This window comes from Macaca mulatta, chromosome X (assembly GCF_049350105.2).
Source record: "Macaca mulatta isolate MMU2019108-1 chromosome X, T2T-MMU8v2.0, whole genome shotgun sequence".
NCBI classification, from domain to species: Eukaryota; Metazoa; Chordata; class Mammalia; order Primates; family Cercopithecidae; genus Macaca; species Macaca mulatta.
In genome coordinates this window covers 72,811,732-72,824,034 of record NC_133426.1, presented here as the reverse complement: position 1 = coordinate 72,824,034, position 12,303 = coordinate 72,811,732, and the positions used below count along the sequence as shown (strand labels likewise).

At 38.1% G+C, this 12,303-nt stretch overlaps 1 long non-coding RNA gene across 1 annotated transcript in view; it reads left to right on the top strand.

Moving 5' to 3' along the window:
- LOC144338448 (uncharacterized) overlaps positions 1–4,363 on the top strand; it is a 31,569-nt gene extending 27,206 nt beyond the window's left edge. The window contains exons 2-3 of the long non-coding RNA XR_013412623.1: positions 2,105–2,227; positions 4,236–4,363. This is a non-coding gene — a long non-coding RNA (uncharacterized LOC144338448). The remainder of the gene's footprint in view (positions 1–2,104; positions 2,228–4,235) is intronic.
- Positions 4,364–12,303: the final 7,940 nt, after the last annotated feature.

Below are 12,303 nucleotides of genomic sequence, written 5' to 3'. Positions count from 1 at the left end.
GTGCTGGAGATACTGTGATGAACAAGATAGAAAAGATTACTGACTGGGGAAAATCTTCTTCCTCAGTCTTCCATATATAGTCTTGTTGGATACATGTCTCTGCTCAGCAAAGACATTCATAAGATTTCCTTGAATCTGAGCTCTTTCTCACATCAAGCCTGGCTTATTCGCTCCTCTTCCCCTTCCCACTATTCTTTCTTCCTCTCCTGACATCCCATGTCCCTTTCCTTCACCTACTTCTCCACATGTGCTGCTCTCTTCCCACCCTTTATTTCTGGTTCTCCATAAGTTATCTTCCCTGCCTCTTCCATCCTATAGCCTTTCTTTCCTCATATGGTCTCAAGAGCATGAGAGGGTGAGATAAAGTCCCTGGGAATGGACTAAAGCACCAAGAACCAGGTGGTCCAACTCTCCCTAACTCTCAGGAAGGCTCTCTGATGGCCTGTCTGGATCACTCATGGGGCCCTGATATGGTTTGGCCGTATTCCAACCCAAATGTCATCTTGAATTGTAGTTTCCATAATCACCACATGTTGTGGGAGGTACCCAGTGAAAAGTAATTGAATCATGGGGGTGAGGATTTTATAAGAGATGTTTTCCCCTTTGCTCAGCTCTCATTCTTTCTGTTGCTGTCCTGTGAAAAGGTACCTTCTGCCATGAACGTAAGTTACTTTAGACCTTCCCAGCCATGCTGAACTGTGACACAAATAAACCTCTTTTCCATATAAATTACCCAGTCTCAGGTATGTCTTCATTAGCAGCATGAAAACAGGCTAATACAATAAATTGGTACTGGGTAGTGGGGTGCTGCTATAAAGATACCCCAAAATGTGGAAGAAACTTTAAAACTGGGTAACAGGCAGAAGTTGGAACAGTTTGAAAGGCTCAGAAGAAAATAGAAAGATGTGAGAAAGTTTGGAACTTCCTAGAGAGTTTTTCAGTGGCTTTGTTCAACATGCTTATAGTGATATAGAGAATGAAATCCAGGCTGAGATTGTTTCAGATGGAAATGAGGAACATTTTGGGAACTGGAATAAAGGTGACTCTTGCTATGCAAAGATACTTGTGACATTTTGCCCCTGCCCTAGAGATCTGTGCAATGTTGAAACTGAGAGAGATAATTTAGGGTACCTGGCAGGAGAAATTTCTAAGAAACAAAGCATTCAAGATGTGACTCAGGTGCTGTTAAAAGCATTAAGTTTTATGTATTCACAAATATATAGTTTAGAATTGAAACTTATATTTAAAAGGAAAGCAGAGCATAAAAGTTTGGCAAATTTGCAGTCTCATTATGCGATACACTATAAAAACCTATTTTTGAGGAGAAATTCAAGCCAGCTACAGAAAGTTACATAAGAAACGAGGAGCCAAATGTTAATCATCAAGATAATGGGGAAAATGTCTCCAAGTCATGTCAGAGGCCTTCATGGCAGCCCCTCCATCACAGGCCCAGAGTCTTAGGAGAAAAAAATGGTTTTGTGGGCCAGACCCAGGCCCTTGCTGCTTTGTGCAGTCTAGGGACTTGGTATCTTGTATTCCAGCCATGGCTTCAAGGGGCCAACATAGAGCTCAGGCCTTTGATTCAGAGGGTGAAAGCCCCAAGCTTTGGCAGCTTCACAGGGCGTTGGGCCTGCAGGTTCACAGAAGTCAAGAGTTGAGGTTTGGGAACCTCTACATAGATTTCAGAGAATGTATGGAAACACATGGATGTCCAGGAAGACGTTTGCTGCAGAAGTGGAGCCCTCAGGAGAACCTCTCATAGGGCACTGCAGAAGGGAAATGTGGGGTTCAAGTCCCCACACAGAGTCCTCACTGAAGCACTGCCTAGTGCAGCTGTGACAAGAAGACCATGGTCCTCCAAATTACAAAATGATTGATCCAATGATAGCTTGCACCATGTACCCCACCCACTGGAAATGTCAGGAAATGATTTGGTAATTATTGTTTTGGCTCTCCAAAAATGATCAGCAGCCAGGGGGAGACAATCTCCTGACGGTCCACACCTGCTAACATTAAAAGTGTTACCTGAATGCAGACCCGAGGGAGAAACAACTTCCTGGGCATGAATATTAAGAGACAAAAATAGTAAACTATGATCTTACAGGTACACTCCACTGGAAAAAGGAACAAAGCTTCAGATGGGCATGCATAGAACTCCTTAAGCACTCTTCTTGTGCTCACTTCCTAAGGGAGAGAGGACTCTGTGCATGCAGCAGCCCGCCCGAAGGTAAGAATCATGGGCAAGAGGGAGCTTATAAAAGCCCTAGGATCATCGTTAAATGGGGTACTTGGCATTCTCTCTTTAATCTTCACAAGCCTGCTTAGGTCTCTTCCAAGCATGCCTTTGTTTCTCTCTTGCTCTAATCCCAAGTCTTCAGATAAACTTTTAAATAAACTTCCGTTCCTTTTCTGGAACTTTCCTCAGTCTCTTTTTCTGCTTTATGTCCCTCAGTCAAATTCTTTCTTCTGAGGAGCCAAGGACTGAAGTTGCTACAGACCTGTACAGATAGGCCACTGGTAACTCAAATTTCTTTCACTGATAGCACTGCTAGGACTTATTCAACTTTTATAAGTAACTAGAATTTCTATACATCTCCAGAATGCCATGCCAAAACTCATTCTGCAAACTTTGCTAACATTAAAGCACCAAAATGTAATCACTTATCACGACCTACATAGTGAATGAGGTCAAAATTACCCTTAAACTCGTGCCCTGAGGTCCATAAATGCTCCTAAGGAAAATCCACCATAGTGTGCTCAGTCCTCTTGCTGAGATACCCTGCTTCAGTCTTTCACAGCGTTTTCATTCTAATAAAATGTTTTCCTTTTTCAAATCTGTACTATTGTTGATAAATTCTTCTTACCAACCTGCGAGTTGACCATTTTCTGAGGCAGGGGCTCTGAAAGCTTTACTGGCAAATTCCACTTGTCTGACATTAGTATAGTCGTCTTAGTAATTTTTTTGTTTCTCTTTGCATGGATATTTTTTCATCATTTTACTTTCAACTGATTTGTGTCTCCATGTCTAAAATGAGTCATTTGTTGGAAGTAAACAGTAGAATACTTTTTGGAAATCTATTTTTGTCAATCTCTTCCTTTTAATCATATAATTTAATCTATTTCCATTTAACGTACTGATAAAAAGGATTCTGCCGTTTTGCTATTTATTTTCTGTATGTCTTGTAGCTTTTTTATAACGTAATTTCTCCCATCACTGTCTTCTTTTGTATTTAGTAGATTTTACTTAGTGAAATGTTTGATTCTTTTCCTATTTTTTTTGTATATTTCCTCTATATATTCTTTGTAGTTATCATGGAGATGTCACACAACTTCCTAAAGTTACAATAATCAATTTGAATTGATACCAACTTAAATTCAATTATACATAAACTCTATTCCTTTTAGCTCTGCTCCTTTTATATTATTAATATCACAAAATTTATCTCAACATATGTGCCTAGTAACATGGATGTATAATTATTTTTCATGATTTGTCTTTTCAATTCAGCAGAAGACAAAACAATTGACTTATAACCCAAAATTACAATACTATTGTCCTTTATAATGCTTCATAAAGATTTGCCCTTTCTGGAGATTTTTATCTTCATATGGTTTTGAGTTACTGTCTAATGTTCTTTCATTTCAACATGAATGACTCCCTTTAATATTTGTTGTAGGGCTGGTCTAGTGGTAATGAATCTGCTATTGTTTAGCTATAAATGTCTTAATTTCTCCCTAATTTTTGAAGGAATGTTTTGTCAGATATAGAGTTTTTAAGAACTTTTCTTTCTAGCAAGGATTAAGCTCTGATTTTTTATCTTGCCCAGATTCCTACCTACCGAGTCTAGGGAGTCATGTCCTACAAACCATAAATTCTCATCAGATTGGTTTTATTTGATCCTTATTGACTTACTTTTCAACCTGACTCTGGCGTAACAGTACAAGACAAGGAAAAATATTTAACTCCAAAATATATTTTCTTGCCATACCTTGCCCTTCAAAGTCTCTTGTGGGGAAAATCCAAATTCCATAGAGAATCCCCTTTCCCCATTGTTTTCCTTCCTTTCTTAAGAGATAATCAGCTAAGACCCAGACACCCTTTTAGGCCTGATACAAAACGTTTTACAACCTGCCCTCGCTCTGAAGTCTGCTATCTGAGAGATTCCTCTGCACAATAAAACTTTGTCTCCACAATCATTTATCTTAACCTGAACCTTCCTTACTATTGATCCTAGGTCTTCAGATAAATTCTACCAATTGTCAACCAGAAAATGTTTAAATTTACCTATTGCCTGGAAACCCTGGGTTTGAGTTGTCCTGCCTTTCTGAACCAAGCCACCATATTTCTTAAAGGTATTTGATTAATGTCTCATGACTTTCTAAAAATATATAAATGTCTTAAAATATTTTTTAAAGAGTTTGACTCTTTTCATTGACAATAATTTTGGCACCCATCGTGGGGCCTCAGAGAAGACTCAGGACCCCCAAGGAGTTCCCAAAATTGGAGCTAAGGTAACAGTAGGGGCCCACTGAAGCCCCATCGAGTTCAAGTTTCTCATCTGATGGAATGGTAAGTCCTCCTGAGCCCCAGACCTTCCTTTGGTTGATGATCCTTGATTTATTCTGAGCTGGTTTTCTCCTAGGAAGTTGTTGTTTAAGGATCCTAATTCTAGTTCTGAGCTCCATTCTAAAGGGAATTCTTTGTAACTTTTACTCCTAAAATTTATTCTAATTCAGTTTGTCTGTGCACATTCATGTGAGGAACTGAACTGTTGTATCACAAATAAATGACAGACTTAGTTTTTCAGCTCTCAAGAACAAGGGCACTTGCTCCTCCCAACTGAAAGATACCCTTGGGTGACCGGGAGCTTCATGGAAGTGTCTGTGGGGTTTACCCTCTCTCACGTGCAGCAGCCTTGCAGGGAAATCCCTGACAAAAATTAACTTAAACAATGGTTTGTCCAGGAAATGAATATAAGGGCTGATCATGCTGCGTTTTGAGCCCTTTCGTAGATCATAGACCCCTGGAAAGAGAAACTGAGACACATAAGAGGGAGGAAATTTCTCAGTGTTGACACAGCAGCGTGCATCAATCCATCACACAAGAACTCTAAGCTACAGCTCAGTTCCTCCTTTTAAGAAAGAAGGAAAAAAATATGGAAATGAATCTAAGAATGAGAAGAAAACAAGGAGAATGACCACCTTTTGGACACTCCATAGGTTTTATGGCACCTGTACTTGACAAAGTTCATATAAAACAGAAGTAATATGGTCTTTGTGCACACCTACATTAAGGAAAAAGAGTCCTAAGGTCAACTTGCAAACTATAGACTACCTAGATGCTATTTTCTTTTGTGTCTGCCTTAATCTGCTGTTACTTTTCTACTGAGATAAAAACCACTTTTTGGATCTAAGTGTTTTTTGCAGGCTGGTGAAGTTGTATTTATCTCATGGCTAAAGTACTGAAGTAGTAGCTATGGGAACTTTGTGTGTGTAAGTGTGTGTATATATTTAAAGGTCTTTATATTTGACTTCTATAATTTTAAGTTCAGTTGGCAATTGATTCCATCTAAATTTCCCTCTAGCATATCAGACTTTTTCTTCATACCTTATGATGTGAATTTTCCTATCGGATTTCCACCTGAGATGCCTTTAATATGCAAAATTAAGACTATTTAGGTGCACAACTGCATAGGGTAAGATTTTTAAAAATGGGAAAAAAAAGGGGAAGTCTTCATAAGTCTATATGATATGCTTTCATTAGCATGACTGATACATCTATATATTTATGTGTGTGTACACAATATTTTCACTAATAAAAATACATAAAGAGCTCTAATTGGCTTTTATTTTTTAAGTGCTTAAATCAGATACAAAGAAAAAGATTAATCAAACGCTTTTTCAAGTTCACATGACTTAAGTAAAATCTTTACTAAATAAGCTGACTTTAAAATTATTGGTAAAGTAATATAAGCAATGTCTTTAGAATCGTTAGCATTTTGTTTGCATTTATTGATTAAGTAGTTTCATGTTTATTCCTGCAGAATATTATACGATTTGCCATAAGGGTTATAAACTACGAAACCCAGCCCAAGACAGAATTATCTTTGCTTGTATATGCTTGTGAAACATTGTTGACTTAAATGAAAACAGCTAAATACTGAGTTATTGGTATAAATACCCTTAAAATGAACAACAACTTTAATTATTTAAGTAAATACCTGAAATTCACCACCTATAAAAATAGTTAATAGAAAAATAACTTTAAATATTGGCTATCACAGTTATTTTATAAATAGTTAAAGTATTAAATTAATGGGGTAGATATAATAAAAGAAATGCTTGTAAACAAATTCACTATAATTTATGATCTAAGGTTATCGATTGATATTAAGTATCTGGGCAATTCAAATGTAAGAATTATAGAAAAACATGTTTAAAATGTTCTTATAAAGCTAAAATATCTTTGTCTAATTCAAGGCTTACTTAAGATTTATGTATAAAACAAGGTATAGGAATCAGGAAATAAGAGATGTAAAGAAATTCAAAAGAGGTATTTTTGGTTAAAAAAAAAAGGTTAAAAAGGCAATTAATTTTATATAAGAAAGAATCTTGTGTGGTAAACTTTTGTCCTAAAATAAAAATGATGGAACTGTACAAGAAAGAGGAATATTTAAGGGAAAGCCATCTAAACATATTGAGAATGAACTATGTAAGTCATAATAAGGTTAGTAAAATAAATGTTTTAAAGATGTTGTATAATTCAACTGGCTATAATTAAAAATAAATTATAATAGACTTTCTAGAGATGAGCATTTAATATTAAAAACACACTAATACAAAACTAAATTATTGGTTAAATTAATATTTTATTACTAATATTGACTTCTGTTTAATACAAAGTTTTTAAATTTTAAAATTCTATAATCTGTTTCTTTAGCATTCATCAGATTGATATTTTAAAAGTGTCATTCTTTTTCTTTTGAAGAGGCTTTTAGTTATGGCTCTCTTCTTCCCCTTTCATTGACTCCTGTAACTTTTACTAATTATCTGAAGTAAGGAAGAAAAATTGTTTTGAAAACAGGCAAATAAAGTATCTTTTGAACATGTATTTTATTCTGCATGCTGGTTATATCTCTATCTTTATAAGTGTCATGTGGAAGTGATATTCTACTTCCAAACCACATGAAAGAGCTCTAATCAAGTAACTTTAAAAATGTGCTTATCCGATTGGTAAAAGCTAGCTCATATGTATTTTAATTTACATAACCTTGATAATCTTTGGTAAAAATTATTTGGTAAAAGTAATCTGAAAACTCTCTGGTAATTTAAAAATCTTAAAGTCATGTTTAAACCCTCAATTATTTTTGCCCCCACTGGAAATTTGGGTTACTAAAAAGTTAAAATACCAGAATTACAAAATATACTTTTGTTAAAATTTTATAAACACAAGGATTTCAATTCTCAAACAAACGTAAGTTTATTTTTGGTTAAGAAACTATTTAAGAGTTGCTTTAAGGCCGGGCGCGGTGGCTCAAGCCTGTAATCCCAGCACTTTGGGAGGCCGAGACGGGTGGATCACGAGGTCAGGAGATCGAGACCATCCTGGCTAACACGGTGAAACCCCGTCTCTACTAAAAAAATACAAAAAACTAGCCGGGCGAGGTGGCGGGCGCCTGTAGTCCCAGCTACTCGGGAGGCTGAGGCAGGAGAATGGCGTGAACCCGGGAGGCGGAGCTTGCAGTGAGCTGAGATCTGGCCACTGCACTCCAGCCTGGGCGACAGAGCGAGACTCTGTCTCAAAAAAAAAAAAAAAAAAAAAAAAAAAAAGAGTTGCTTTAAAACAAAGAAAATTACAAACATAAAACTACGTAACTTAAAAAAAATAATCCAAGGCAACAAAATTCTGAGCCCTATGGTTATCAAGAAAATAGTCAATATGGGGGGAGGGTAAAACCAAGTAACTATTTAAAACCAAAGTGTGTAATGTAAAGGAATGTTTCTTTTTGTAGATTGGTATCATTCAGTTTCTTTAAAAAAAAAAAAAATCTTTCCTATAGTGGATTGTAAAAATAACCACTTTAAGGACAAAATTCTTAATTTTAACAGCTATAGAATATAAGAGCTTATTTGGATTAATGCAGGACGCACAGCTCATTACTGAACAACCACTGAGTATATGTGATCCAAATATACAAGGGGTTATTCCAGAGAAAGCAATCAGCCTAGTGGGCCAGATAATCCCATTATAAGGTCTGTTTTGCCCTGAAAACGGGACTGCCCAACTCTCCCTATAAAGTACCAAGTCAAGTACCCTAGATGAAGCAGTTAATATGTTTCTTATGCAAGCCATGTCGAACTAGCTTTATGATAACTGGAATATCTTCCTACATAACACGTCTATTGCCTGGGTCACCGTGAGTTTGGAGATTAAGGGATCCGCTTTTTTATGGGTGCACCTCCCACAGAATCAGAGGTCTGTTTAAGAAGGCTTATCTAATCTACCATCTCTCACAGGTCTTACAGATGCAACTGCCTGCTGGGAACACAAACTCTTTTCATCAGAAAATGTAAAATGATCTGGGGGTTAAAATAAGGCTTCCTGGGACAAGAACATAAAACATACAGGTTAATAGAATTATAAAATGTAAGCTGTTTAAACAAGCTTTATGTAAAGTAGTTGTAACCTCTTTTAACTAAGTGCCTTATGAAAATGGGTATATGTCTGGGATTGCTGGCAAGATGGCCAAATAGGAACAGCTCTGGTCTGCAGCTCCCAGCGAGATTGACGCCGAAGGTGGGTGACTTCTGAATTTCCAACTGAGATACCCCTCTCATCTCATCGGGACTGGTTGGACATTGGGTGCAGCCAACAGAGGGTGAGCCGAAGCAGGGTCGGGTGTTGTCTCACCCGAGAAGTGCAAGGGGTCAGGGAATTTTCTCCCATACCCAAAGGAAACTGTGAGGGATTGAGCCTGAGAAATCACGCACTCTGGTCCAGCTACTGCACTTCTCCCATGGTCTTCAAAACCCACAAACCAAGAGATTCCCTCCAGTGCCTACCCCATCAGGGCCCTGGGTTTCAAGCACAAAACTGGGTGGTTGTTTGGGTAGACACTTAACTAGCTGCAGGAGAGCTCCACCTGGCATCTGGAAAGTGCCTCTCTGGGATGAAGCTTCCAGAGGAAAAAACAGGCAGCAATCTTCACTGTTCTGTAGCCTCTGCTGGTGATACCCAGACAAACAAGGTCAGGAGTGGACCTCAAGTAAACTCCAGCAGACCGATAGCAGACGGGCCTGACTGTTAGAAGGAAAACCAACAAACACAAAGGAATAGTACACCCACTCAGAGACTTCATACAAAGGTCACCAACATCAAAGATCAAAGGCAGATAAATCCACAAAGATGGGGAGAAACTAGTGCAAAAATGCTGAAAATTCCAAAAACCAGAATTCTTCTTCCCCTCCAAATAATCACACCTCACCAACAAGGTGAGAGTTGAAGCTGGCTGGGCTTCTGGTTCCGGTGAGGACTTGGAGAACTTTTCTGTCTAGCTAAAGGATTGTAAACACACCAATCAGCACTCTGTGTCTAGCTTAATATTTGTAAATGCACCAATCAGCACTCTGTAAAAACGCACCAATCAGCACTCTGTGTCTAGCTAAACGTTTGTAAATGCACCAATCAGTACTCTTTAAAAATGCACCAATCAGCACTCTTTAAAAAAGCACCAATCAGCAATCTGTAGAGTGGACCAATCAGCACTCTGCAAAATGGGCCAATCAGCACTCTGTAAAAAGGACCAATGAGTAGGACGTGGGTGGGGACAAATAAGGGAATAAAAGCTGGCCTCCCGAGCCAGCAGCGCAACACGCTGGGGTCCCCTTCCAGACTGTGGAAGCTTTGTTCTTTTGCTCTTCACAATTAATCTTGCTGCTTCTCACTCTTTGGGTCTGCACTACCTTTATGAACTGTAACACTCACTGTGAAGGTCTGCAGCTTCACTCCTGAAGCCAGTGAGACATGAACCTACTGGGAGGAATGAACAACTCCAGATATGCCACCTTTAGAGCTATGACATTCACTGTGAAGGTCTGAGGCTTCACTCCTCAAGTCAGCAAGACCATGAACCCACTGGGAGGAACAAGCAACTCTGGATGTGCCACCTTTAAGAGGTGTAACACTCACTGCGAAGGTCTGTGGCTTCACTCCTGAAGTCACCAGAAGGAAGAAGCTCCAGACACATTTGAGCATCTGAAGGAACAAACTCCGGACACACCATCTTTAAGAACTGTAACACTCACTGTGAGGGTCCACGGTTTCATTCTTAAAGTCAGTGAGACCAAGAACCCATCAGAAGGAACCAATTTGGGACACAAAGGGAACAAAACTGGTTGGAGAATGAGTTTGATAACTTGACAGAAGTAGGCTTCAGAAGGTGGGTAATAACAAACACCTCTGAACTAAAGAAGCATGTTCTAACCCAATGCAAGGAAGCTGAGAACCTTGAGAAAAGGATAGATGAATTGCTAACTAAAATAACCAGTTTAGAGAAGACGATAAATGACCTGATGGAGCCGAAAAACACAACATGAGAACTTCATGAAGCATACTCAAGTATCAATAGCTGAAGCAATCAAGCAGAAGAAAGGATATCAGAGATTGAAGATCAATTTCAAGAAATAAAGTGAGAAGACAAGATTAGAGGAAAAAAAGACTAAAAACGAACAAACAAAGCCTCCAAGAAATATGGGACTATGTGAAAATAAAAAATCTACATTTGATTAGTCTACCTGAAAGTGATGGGGAGAATGGAACCATGTTATAAAACAGTCTTCAGGATATTATCCAGGAGAACTTCCTCAACCTAGCAAAACAGGTCAACGTTCAATTTCAGGAAAAACAGAGAACACCACAAAGATACTCCTTGAGAAGAGCAACCCTAAGACAAATAATCATTAGATTCACCAAGGTTGAAATGAAGGAAAAAATGTTAAGGGCAGCCAGAGAGAAAGGTTGGGTTACCCACAAAAGGAAGCCCATCAGACAAACAGAGGATCTCTGCAGAAACCCTACAAGCCAGAAGATAGTTGGGGCCAATATTCAACATTCTTAAAGTAAAGAATTTTCAAACCACGATTTCATATTCAGCCAAACTAAGCTTCATAAGCAAAGGAGAAATAAAATATTTTACAGACAAGCAAATGCTGAGAGATTTTATCACCATTGGGACTGCCTTACAAGAGCTCCTGAGGGAAGTACTAAACATGGAAAGGAACAAGCGGTACCAGCCACTGCAAAATAGAGCAAACTGTAAAGAACATTGACACTATGAAGAAACTGCATCAACTAATGGGGAAAATAACCAGCTAGTATCATAATGACAGGTTCAAATTCACACATACCAATATTAACCTTAAATGTAAATGGGCTTAATTCCCCAATTAAAAGACACAGACTGGCAAATTGGATAGTCTAGACCCCTCAGTGTGCTGTATTCAGGAGACCCATCTCACATGCAAAGACACCCATAGGCTCAAAATAAAGTGATGGAGGAATATTTACCAATCAAATGGACATCAAAAACAAGCAACAGTTGTAATCCTAATGTCTGATAAACAGACTTTAAACCAACAAAGATCAAAAGAGAAAAAGAACGGCATTACACAATAGTAAAGGAATCAATGCAATAAGAAGAGCTAAGTATTCTAAATATATATACTCACAATACAGGAGCACCCAGATTCATAAAGCAAGTTCTTAGAGACCTACAAAGACACTTAGACACCCACAAAATAATACTGGGAGATTTTAACACCCCACTGTTAATATTAGATGGATCAATGAGACAGAAAATTAGCAAGGATAAGCAGGACATAAACTCAGCTCTGTACCAAGTGGAACTAACAGATATTTACAGAACTCTCCACCCCAACCCAATAGAACATACATTCTCAGCACCTCATTGCCCTTATTCTAAAATTGACTACATACATTCAAGTAAAACACACCTCAGCAAATGAAAAAGAATGGAAATAATAACAAACAGTCTCTCAGAGCACAGCATAATCAAATTAGCACTCAGGATTAAGAAACTCACTCAAAACCACACAACTACATGGAAACTGAACAACGTGCCCCTGATTGACTACTGGGTAAATAATGAAATAAAGGCAGGATAAAGATGTTCTTTGAAACCAATGAGAACAAAGACACAATTTATCAAAATCAATGGGACACATTCAAAGCAGTGTGTAGCGAAAAATTTATAGAACTAAAGGTCCACAAGAGAAAGCAGGAAT